We start from the raw sequence: 12,780 nt of genomic DNA, 5'->3' as shown, positions 1-12,780 counted from the left end.
TTGGTCAACATTTTCGTCAATTGGTTGACTTTTCTAGTTGATTAGTTGACTTTTCTGGTTGACTGGTTGACTTTTCTGCATCTGATTGACTTTTCTACAGTGTAACCATTTGATCTTCAACCTTTCTTTCAATTCATTCCAAAAACCTACAAAATCAAGGGAAACCAAGCATAAAACCAAGAAAACCATCTTTTACTCTCTTATTCTCTAACTTAATAAAAATGCATGATTTCAAGTTAATTATAAGCCATAAAGGGTGTTATTTAATATCAAAATTAAGTATGAAAATAACAGTTTTTCAACCGTTATGACCAACTGATCAATGCTCAACTAACTTTTGAAAATATAGTCATCATAGTGTAAGAGCATAACAGAATTCCAAAATAGATAACTAATGCAGTCAAATATGTGGCGCACATAGTCGACTTCGACATGTAAAAACATTTTGAAATTCTTTCCTTCTCTAAAACTCACAAAGCATTGATTCTAAAAATTTGTACAAGGATTTTAGCATAGTCGAATCAATTAATAATAGAGTCGATTGTACTGTAGTTTTGTCACACAGTTATAAGTTCATAAAAGTGCTTGTGGTTTTCATGCTTTAAATCATGTGTAATGCATCCAGAAATGATGTAACAAGTACAAGCTTAATATATATGCATTCACACATCAATACAGCACATATACATGTTCATCAGATATGTCAATCAATCAGCATAAGAACGTGTAACACAGCAACAACATATGCGTGTTATTAAGCAATGTGTTGTCATCATCAAAAACTAGAGTGATATAGATATTGTGTTGTCAACAATCTCCCCCTTTTTTGATGATGCACAACCATGATTAATAACCAACCATGTTTGCACAACCAGATACAAAACAGAGTAATAACAGATATACCACAGTTCAAATACTCTGCATGTAACATAATCAGACAGCAAAATATCAAGCAAATATGAGACAAAATAGACATTCTCCCCCTTTCATAAAGCTTTCATAAATTCTCTCCCCCTTTGTGAATTAACAAAAAACGAATGCTCTAGATATTTATGTTGATATTCAAACAGAGATGCATCAAGAAAATATATGCAATTTCTCAAAATGAATTATGCTCCCCCTATCACATTTAATCACATGTAAATGATAACCCCCTTGAAATTCAGGCATGTGAAGAAAAATGTGTAAGATATAATACTCCCCCTGTCATTATGCATAGATATCAAAACCAGATCAAATGCACAATGTAGTATATAATCAGAGTATGCAAACAATGTATCACAGAGCTGTATCAAACACAAGATATCAAACAATTTTGTCATGCAATGATACAAACATGAACAATCTCACAATATTATCTCAATCAAGATAAGCATAATAAACTTATACCAGAGATAATTGCAGATAATCAAGATAAAATAATCAATCAACGAAAGAAAACCAAATTCCAGAATTTGAATTTATAACCCTGTTAAGATCAGTTGAGTGGATTATTTTCTCAGTCGAATACATTGTTTCCCTAGGCTGTTGAATTTCACATGTAGTTTCCAAAGCAATGTCCTTCCTGCAAAACCTTTCAAAGATCTTCTAAAGATCCAGCATTTTAGTTATGCAGTAGATATAACCAAACAGAAGTCAATATGTAAAGATAGGTAACAAATCAAGCATAATCGACTTCAAACATGTCACAGTCGAATCATACAATATTCAGCATATCAAATTTTAATTAATCAAATTAAAGCAGCTGAAAATGATTCAAATCAAATCTTATTTCCTTGTTAAAATGATATTACATTGATAGACTCAACCAAGTAACAAAGGTAAAACAAAATATGGCAATCTAAGCCATGACAAAACAAAAAAAAGGACATCCTATTGACTCTAGACAGTACTGGACAAACAGAATTGTTATTCTGATTCAGCAGATTCCTCAATCTTTTTGTCAGCACTGTTCATTCTGCTATCAGTATCTCCAATTCATGATTCCTCAAAAGCTTTTATGTGTAAAGCATGGTCCATTTTTCTATGTAGTTCAGGACGTGACTTTTGCAACATGATCAGCTTACTATCCAACCTATCAAATCTTCTATCCACATATCCTTCAAATGTGCTCAGAGGCTCAAACCTATATCTAAAAGGATCAATGTTCAGAGGATCCATTTCATTTGTAGATGGAAGGTCATCAATCATAGTCCAGTCATTCCTTAATTTGATGATTCCAACAGAATTTAAGAATAATTTTCCCATAACATTACTCTTTTGCAATGAATAATCCTCTCGTTTGTGATATCCACTTTATGTAGTTTTAACACTTTGCTGATAAAGACTTTATATGGTAGACGTAGTCCTTTACTTTTGATGAACTTCATCATATGGTCCCGAATTGTAAAGGGCCAATTTATTAGAGTATCAGACAGTAGAGCACATACCAAGTTCATATCTTCTTCATTCAGCAGGGATTGATCATCTTCTCTTGGAAGAAGAATCCAAGTGATCACGTATGCACAAAGGCACTCATCCATCAAAACGTTTCTGATACTAAATTCTTTATACTCACTGGCTAAAGCAGGTTTTCTTAAAAGACACTTGTATAAGTCCTTTTTGTTAGAACCAGTCATTCCATAGTGTGATAATATTCCTTCTTACTGAAGGCTCGCAACACTTTCCCAGATAAATCAGTCAATGATGATATCCACACCTTTTACCCTTGACTTAAGACCGCTTCCTTCTCTTTTCATATTGTAGTAGAATACTTTGACCAAATTCGGATAACATTCACCTTGCATTTCGACAAATTTTAATACACCATCTCTGACAAGCCATTCTTGAAATTTGAATCCTTAATTTTGATAGAAAGGAATGCTTATACACTTGTTTCGCATGACTTCTTTGAAACCCCACTTGCATACGTAGTCAGTTCTTTAATCGTCGTCACTAAACCAACCAAATGGATCAGCTTCTCTTCTTGCCGACATTGTTCTCTTTCCTGGTCATGATGAAGAAGCCGCCATTTTTGCAGGGAATAAGAGAGGAAGGTTTCTTTTGAATCAGAATAAGGGTTTTGTTGTACACAGTGTTAGAGTTTAGGAGTTAAACACTTACATATATACACAGATGCGCCAAAGATTTTGCATGTAACCCTTAAATTTTAAAAATCTAGCGTTAGAAAAACAAAGTTTAAAACACACACAAAACATAGTCGAATGAATTATTAAAGCAGTCGACTAAGACTCATGAAAACAGAGTTTCAAACTCAATCAATCAATCAAGCAATCAACCAGACAATATATTCAAGCAATCAATCATCAACAACCAATCAAATTAAGCAATAATGCAGCAGATTGATACAGTTTTACCAATTGTAGATACTCAAGATTTTGATTATTCCAAAGTGATTCATCCTTGAGATTATACTGCATCTGTTGTGTATCCTGCAAAACAATTCAAGTAATGGTTGTTGGTTCCCATTTTACTTTGGGTCCATGATTGTCAGTATTTGTCACTTGTTCCTTTGGTCTCCATACATATAATCCTTTAGGAACAACAACATTACTCAAATCAGTGAATCTCTTAGTATTGGTTCTGTTAGATTGAGCTTTGTATCCTATACCTTGTCTGTATATAGCTCTACCAGAGGATTTCAAAACAACATTTAAATTGTCTCTACCTTGAGTAAACTTACCGAGTGTGCTAGTCAAGTAATCTATCTTTTCAATATGAGCAGGACAATTTTCACAAGGTTTTTCTACTGTAATAGTTTCAATTTTAATATCCTTAGCAGATAACAAACCATCATTTAATTCTTTCTCCAATTTTTCCTTTTCATCAACAAGGTTGTTAATCCTATTTTCATAATCTCTCCTCTTAGAGTTTAGTCGATTAACCTTACTCTGTAGTTGCATTGCTTCAGCATGCAGTTCTTGAAAAACATTTCGCAGCAAATCATACTTGATTTCCACTGGTTCATTTGAGATGTCTGCATCACTGTCATAATCGTCCCATGTTACTTCAATCATGTAGCACAAGTTGGATTCCTCCTCTTGATCAGCATCTTCAACACTTGAGCTTTCAGAATTTGTATTCTCTCAAGAAATGTAGGCTCCTTTTCTTTTCATATTTTTGCCTTGAGAGAATCTTTTCTTTCCTTTCTGCTTAGGCTTTAATTCTGGACATTCAGGCTTGAGATGTCCTTCCTTTCCACACTCGTAACATTGGACAGTATTTGCACTAAAGCTTTTCTTTTTGCCTTGACCTGCATGGTTAGTCAGTTGACTATCATTATGTATAAGTTGACTAAATTTTCTTACCATCAAGGTCATCAATTATTTCTCGTCCATGTCTGTTTCAGAGTTGTTTTTGCTTGTAGCGTTCAGAGCGATGGACTTCTTTTCTTCAATCTCCTCTTCATCCTTTAATCTACCAAGTTACAATTCATGTTCACGTAGCTTGCCAAAAGAGGTAGCCATGTTCATCGTTGTAAGATATTTGGATTCAGAGATTGCTGTGACTTTTGGTTGCCAATTTCTGTTCAGACTTTTCAGAATCTTAATGTTGATTTCTTCTTTATCAAACACCTTCCCGAGTGCCATGAGATGATTTACAATGTGAGTGAATCTTTTCTGTACATCATAGATGGTTTCTCCAGCTTTCATTTTGAACAATTTGTACTCTTGTATCAGGGAGTTCTTTCTTGCTCTCTTTACTTCGTCCGTGCCTTCATGTGTTACCTCTAAGACATCACACATATGTTGTTTGCAGCGGAAAAACATAGTTGACTGTGCAAATAGTAAAGTCGACTGCAAAGTAAGAGTGTAGGGATAGAGAAAATCAAACACTCATTTTTATACTAGTTCGGCCAACAATGCCTACATCCAGTGTCCTTCCAACCCAAGAAGCAAATGCACTATAATGGTTACGGTTTATACAACAAGGAATTTATAGCACACCTCCACGTAAAAAATATAAATCTCCTCTCTAACCCTTAACCAAAATATAGGCAACAAAAACAGCAAAACTTGCAGCAAGATATCCCCTCTCCTACAAACTACCAACCACCACTTTGAACAGTCCTCAAAGTGAACCAGACTCCACGAGTCCAACCGCTATAATCACAACAGTTACAATACAACAGGCTTCAAGGATGCCAAGCCAGAATCTTGATCAAACCAGAAACACCTTCACTGTGCAAAATATGATCAAGCAATGTGTGCGCAGTCAGTCTCCCTTTTAAATCTCTTTCAAGAAAGATCACCACCGTCTTCTTGGAGAATTCTTGGAGCTCTAAATACCAGAGAAATCAATCTGAAATAGAAATGAAATTGTTAGATCATCAAAAGTCTCTGAACAGATTCGTGTTCAATCTATTTATAGATTTCTGTTTAACAGACAGTCTCTTAGTCGAATATGCTACTAATTCAGTCGACTGAGTTATGACAGCTATAATAGTTCAATCAAACTGGTAGCATTTGGTCAACCAAAATAAAAACTCATTTAATACAGTTGACCAATTGATCAATGTTCAATTAACTTTTGAAAATATAGTCGTTATAGTGTAAGAGCATAACAGAATTCCAAAATAGATAACTAATGTAGTCGAATATATGGCGCACATAGTCGACTTCGACATGTAAAAACATTTTGAAATTCTTTCCTTCTCAAAATCTCATAAAGCACTGATTCTCAAAATTTGTACACAGATTTTAGCATAGTCGAATCAATTAATAATAGAGTCGACTGTACTACAGCTTTGTCACACAGTTATAAGTTCATAAAAGTGCTTGTGGTTTTCATGCTTTAAATCATGTGCAATGCATCCAAAAATGATGTAACAAGTACAAGCTTAATATATATGCATTCACACATCAATACAGCACATAAACATGTTCAACAGATATATCAATCAATCAGCATAAGAACATGTAACACAACAACAACATATGTGTGTTATTAAGCAATGTGTTCTATCAAAAACTAGAGCGATATAGATATTGTGTGGTCAACAATCTCAATAACCTGCAATCATAAAAACCTAAATTGAAAGTCGCCACACTCAACTTCTTCAGCAGAAACCTCCATTGACGCACCATCACGAAGCTCCGTTCATCACCATCTAGCGTCGCCGCCAACCTCCATGGCGCAACCCCGTTCAACCTCCATTCATCATCATCAGGCAACGTCAACCTGCAAAATCAAACCAAACCCAAAAATAGAAAAATCCTAAATCCAAAGTCATGCCTCCATGACCGAAACCACAAAGCTTCAACCTCCAACGAGAAAAGGACCATACAGAAATCGAAACCTACAAGGGATGGTCTGAACCCTAGAATCGTAGTGAAGAGGGGGAACCTTGATTTTTTGGTGTCGACACCGAGGACGGAGCCTCCGCAATGGAAGAGTCCCAAGCTCTAACAAGCCACCTAGAGCAACCCTCTGGAAGTGTAACCGAGGTCGAGAACGGTGGTGCCACGGTTGATTATGTTGTGTTGCTTCTTAATTTGAAGCAGTTTGAAGACGGAGCCCATCTCTCCCCACGCTTCTAAATTATTCAATTAGCGTTCTTCGGGTCCCTAGGAGGTAGAATATTAGAATTCAAAAAGAAATTTTTCAAGTGTTAAGGCATCGTTTAGAATTTTAACCGAGGTTATGTAGTCTATATGTCTCGGGTCCCTAGTGAACCGAGGCAGTAGATTAGGTTTCAAAAAATTGTCAGGCCAAAAGTCAAATCTGCAAGAATTTTCCAGGGTGTTAGGCATCGGTTGAAGAGGTCATATGGCGTATATTCCTCGGTTCCCTTTGAAGAGGCAGAAAAGATTGACTAAACTACGAAAATGTCACTACGTTCTGATAGGCCTTGGTTGCTCCTAAACCGAAGCCTATTGTGCGAGTTTAAATCTTCTTTTTTTACTAGTGTATGTTGAATTGTAATATAGATTTCTATGTCTCTCATGATGTATAATTGATAGATGGTAATTTAGTGTAGATGAAAACAATGAACTGATGTGGTTTATGAACATGATGTGGTATTTATGGTATATTTACACCTAAAGCCTTTAGACATTTTTCAATTTTATTTGTACATGTATCGTTGGACGCATAGACTGATGAGTCAATATTATCTTGACTTCACTTAGCTTATTGTACTTGATTTAATTAGGGATTTGTTCTTGAATGTCCATTATTCCCCAATTTTTGCTAATTATGCTTAATTTGATCAGAGATTCTTATTTTAATTAATTTGAATTATCTGAGGCTAATTATTGTTATTATTAATTGCAGGGAATTTTTGGAATCATATTTTGGGGACATTAAGAGCTACCATGTCATTCTAAATCCTCCACATTAGCATTTTAGTTAGATTTAAATTGTATTTTCGTTTTTTGGGGCTTTTTGGACTGATTTTGCACATTAGCTCATTTTTGGCCATTTTTGGGAGTGACCCAATTGTAATTTCTGACCTAGTTTAGTGTGCCAAGAAGAGAGCAGACCTCTCTGTTAACACCCCAGCAAGTGTACCGAATCGTATCAAGTAATAATAAAACGGTAAGTTCGAGTATCGTTTCCTAAAGGACTCTTAGGCCTAAACGTTCATATGAATTCTTGATTTCTTAAGACTTGATGAAATGAAAATAAGGGTTTTGAATGCAAAAGATAAAATAAACATGCATGAAAAGATTGATCAATTGACAGTTGAACTATATGGATGAATGATGTTGTTGGGGGGTTATGATTTCATCTTAATCCACTCTCAAATAATTACTATTCTTCTTAATTCTACTTCTTTATCAATATTAATGCCACTTTCTAAATTCCCATAATTCCAATATCTTGGAGGATAGAGTCTACTGCTAATTACTAGTTTACTATGTCTAGTCTCTCTAGCAATTATTCATGCATTACAAAATTTACATAGAAGCTTAAGGCAATTGGTCCTCTTATTCCTATGTCTAGGTAATATTGCTACCAAGAGAATTCCCTCATGTCTAGACCTAACTATATGTGTCCATATAGATAGAATCAAAAGTCATGTTATTGATTAATGTCTTAAACAAAGCATACAAATATAATGGAGGAAAAACTCTAACAATTTGATAAAAGAAAGCATATGAATTAAAGTAAGAATTTCAATACATGAGAGTTTCAATAGGATTACATCATTCCCCCAACAACAAAGGGGTTTAGTTCACCATAATCATGGTGAAACTAGATGAAAAGTATGAAAAAGATAACCCTAGAATTGATAGATTAGAGCTTCCGCATCCAAAATCTGCCTCCAAGGAGTGAAAAGAGTGTTTTCGCGTCCTTTCTGCCAAAAGATATCCCCTCTGGTTCGTCTGGGGTCTATTTATAACTCAAAAAAATAACAGAATTTTGGCCCAGGCCCAGTAGTCCACCGCCCAAGAGTGGCTTCACCGCCCGGCGGTAGGCCACTTTGGGTCACCCCCCAACAGTGCCCTTTAAGCGTCTCGCAGAGAATTCCTTAAGGAGTACACAGCCTGACGGTGTTATCACCGCCCAACGGTAGCTGCGATTCTTCTTCTCTTCACTTTTTCTCCTTCTCTTAAGTCCAAATCCTATCTTCTTCAACTTCCTTCATTCAATTCTTGATAAATTCTGATAAACCCTGCTAAATCATGGTAAAACCAAGCATAAAACCAAGAAAACCAACTTTGACTCTCTTATTCTTTAACTTAACCAAATTGCATGATTTCAAGCTAATTCTAAGTCATAAAGGGTGTGTTTAATGTCAAATTTAAGTATGAAAATAATGGATTTTGAACTGTTATCACTCCCATCTCTCCTCATTCTACATTTTGCGTGTTTAGGGTTCTTGGAGAGCTCCTCATCTGAGGTTTTTCGTTTTCTCTCTTCTCTTTGTATTGAACTCGTTTTCTAATTAAGTGCAATCTCGTTTTCAATTTCCTTCTCTATTCTCTTGCTCATTTTCGTTTCCATTGCTTCTACTGTCTTAGAATTTGATTTTCGTTTTCATTTTTGCAATTGCATTTCATTTCTACACTTTGGTTTCAATTCCATTTCATTTTCTAAGTTTGATTGATGCATTTAATTTCGTATTCTGCTACATTGATAACGGATTAAAACATTATTATTTGATATATGATTTTGATACTAAAAGCACCCTGTTTGACTTAGAAATTTGCTTAAACTCATATGTTTTTAGTAAATTGTGTGAATAAGAGAGTTGAGGTTGATTTTAACTGTTTTCTAACAAATTCTCCTTGTTTTAACAGAGATTGAAGCAATAATGGAAGAAGTAAAAATCCATGAAGATGGAGCTCAAAAGGGGTCAAAGAGGCACCAAGAAGGGAGAAAAACCGAAGCCCAAGCGAGCATCAGGCGACAGAAGTGAAAAATTTGTGAGAGGAAATCACCGTCCTCGCCCTGGCGACAGACGTTCATAGCCCAGGGGCCCAAAACTGGCGCCCAAGTCTTACAGAAGCCTTGATTCAAGCCCGGGCGAGCTCCCTGCGACGCTTGACCGTGATTTGACGTGGATCGGGCCCTGTTTCTGCTCTGATTTGATTCTTTTGGACCGGGCCGCACTTTGGGACACTTTTGGCATTATTTAAAGGACCCTGGGGCTCTAGGTTTTGCATCCTTGGCAGAAGAGAGCATCCAATACACTCCTAGCCAATTCTTAATCTTCAATTCTTCTTTTCTTCCATTGTTCATAGGTTCCCCATGTCTATGGGGAACTAATTTCTATTTGTTGTTGGGGAATGATGTAACCTTGTGAACTCTCATGTATTTGAATTTGTTCTTAATTCCATATGCTTTATTTCATTATTTGTTAGAGTAGTTCATCTGCTTTATTCTTGCGTATACAATAACATTATCTATGAATTGCATGAGTGTCGGGAGGTTCGTTTCAATTCAAGTCCTTGTTGAATTACTCCTGAGGGTTATATTGCTCAGGGATGAGGGTATGAGTCTTAGTCGTCTTAACCTCTTGATCTTCATATCTTTTCACTGGGAATGCTAGGGATTGCATGAACTGGTAATTAGGGACAGGCTTATTGACCGAGGGATCGGGTTTAAGTTTTTTCGTGAGGGACGTTAGCATTAATGAATAAACAGGAATTCTTATATACATGAGAGGGAACTTGGTGAAATCTAACCCCAACAGCATAACCATCTCATATAAATCAACCTTCGTTCATCTTTGTGCTCTTTTGCCACTGATCAATTGCAATTTATTTTCTTTATTACTTTTGCACCACAAATCCATGATCTTCATTATTTTAAGTCTTAGTTAATCTTGTTTTCACACAACTGTTCAGCGCCGAGAGTCCTCTAGGATACGATACTTGGTCTTACCATTTTATATTACTTGTGCGACTCGGTACACTTGCCGATTTGCCCCAACATACATTCCAGTATTTTGGTTTCATTTATGTTTTAGGATTAGGGTTTTCGTTTATGGGTTTTCACTTTTGCAATGGGGTTCTTTTTCTAATGTGCAATTTTGTTTTGAATCTGTTTCAGTTGCGTTTTTATTGTTCCAGTTTTGTTTGTGCATTTGAAGTTCATGTTTGAAATTGTTCTTCGTTTTCCCTTGTTGTTCTAGTTTTGTGCTTGTGTTTTTAATGTTGGGTTCTATTTTGAATTTGTGTTAATGGAAGTTTAAACGGTTTAATTTGGTCATTAGCGATGTTGCAACATTTTCCATGAGATTTTTGGGTATTAAATGTAAATTTGTAACACTTTACCTTGCATTTCATTGAATTTGTTGTGCATTGGAGATTAGAACACGCTTAGTGGTTTAATTTGGGTTAATTATCGCTTAGTTGATTAAATGTGTGCAATTCGTTTGCTTAATATTATTTTAGGAAAACTAGAGCTATCAAAATGGGTAACCCAGCCCAACCCGGCCTGGCACCACGGGTTAGTTACTTAGTGAGCCCACCCAACCTGGCTCATTTATTAGCGAGCCTGAAAAATTCAAACCCGATTCGACCCACCACGGGTTGGTGGGTGAACGGGGTTGGCTCACTAGCTCACTTAATTACAATTTTTTTAAATAGAAAAATTACAAACTTTCTATAATTCAAATCTAAACAAATTTCACTCCCAACATGGTTGTTTAATTAATTTTGAAAATAGGAAACTTAAATCATTTTTTCAAGCAAAAAATAATAATAAATATCTTTTTTATAAAATTAAAATTAAATTTTAATAAAATAAAATTAGGTTGGTGGGTTGGTGGGCCAACCCGGGCCACCACGGGTTCAACCCGCATGAACCGGGTTTAAATGAGTCGGGTTGAAATCTGACCCGCATAAAAAAATACAATTTTTTCAACCCCAACCCGGCTCGAACCCATGGTGGGTCGGGTTGGCCCGTGGGTTGTGACCTATTTTGACAGCTCTAAGGAAAACCCAATTAATCTTCGCTTAGTTGATTGATTGGTGTTGGAATAGGGTGAGAGCAGTGATTAATAGATTGTTAATCGAGGATTGGAAGTGTTGTAATTGAGCTAATGACCAAATTGTCTTTGAATTGTGTAAAATTCATGTTTTGGTTTGTTAATTTCTAGTTCAAAAACTATTCAATTACCAACCCCCACCACGTATTTGATTTAATTCCTGAACCACATTTGGTCCTTTAGAGACGACCTAGGGATCATTTTCCTAATATACTGCACTTTTATTGAACATTAAATTTGATTCAGGTACGACCTCGATCATAGACCCCACCATTGGGTGCTGGTGTAAACTTCTTGAGAAGCCAACCACTAACTTGTTACTATTGGGCGGGCCCTGAACATCATCAGGTATCATAATTGTAGGCATGTGGGCGTTAAGTGGTAGCTATCAGGTGTTGGGAAAAAACTGATAAATTTTAATAAAGAGCTCTTTGTTTTGGAGTGCTGAGCAGTAGGGATGTTTCACTAGGTGACAATATGTAAATGTAGATTTTGTGAACTTTGTTTGGTTTGATAATGTGAAGATTGAGTCCCAATAGTTATTTTCAAGGGAAAATACTATTGTTTAGTGTGTCAACATGTATTGAATAGGATTTTGTGAGTAAGGCTATCCTAACTATACTAGTATCCAACTCGTAGAGAAAAATATCTAGATGGTGAAAGTTGAAGAAGGCTTCACATGACAAACGATAGGATATGAAAGAAGATTATACTTAGGGATCTAGTGAAGTTAATCTTATCATGACTTGATGAAGATTATTGGTCTTTGATATTGTTATGGCAAAAAGAAATTGATTGTAAGTATTGACAGATGCAAAGCTTGACGAGTTGTTAAGCCCCTGGCAAGTGTACCAGATCGTTATCAAGTAATATAAATTGTAAGACCGAGTATCGTTCTCCCAAAGAACTTAGTGGCCTAAACGTTCGTGTGATTTGATTGCATAAGACTTGAAAGAAGAATAATTTGGAATTTTGATGCAAAGATAAAAGTAAACATGCAAAATGAAAAACTTGAATCAAGTGGCAAATAAGACTATGAATTAATGGAGTTGTTGGGGTTTACAATTTCATCCGTATCCACCCTCCTATATCTAGTATTCTTATTAAATTTGTTTTATTATCAATGTCATGCAATTTTCTAATCTACTCTAAACCCGATTCTTTAGCGAAAAGAGCCTATTAATAATTACTAGTTTACTATTCCTAGTCTCCCTAGTAATTAATAACGCATTATTAACAGAAGCTTAAAGCAATTGGCCCTCCTACTCCTATTCCTAGGTAGTATTTCATAACCAAGGGAATTCTTATTAGTTCTAGATTTCCCTGTACGTTCCCGT

The sequence above is a fragment of the Vigna radiata genome, unplaced genomic scaffold (assembly GCF_000741045.1).
Source record: "Vigna radiata var. radiata cultivar VC1973A unplaced genomic scaffold, Vradiata_ver6 scaffold_160, whole genome shotgun sequence".
In the NCBI taxonomy this organism is placed as follows: Eukaryota; Viridiplantae; Streptophyta; class Magnoliopsida; order Fabales; family Fabaceae; genus Vigna; species Vigna radiata.
This window is presented reverse-complemented; position numbering follows the sequence as displayed.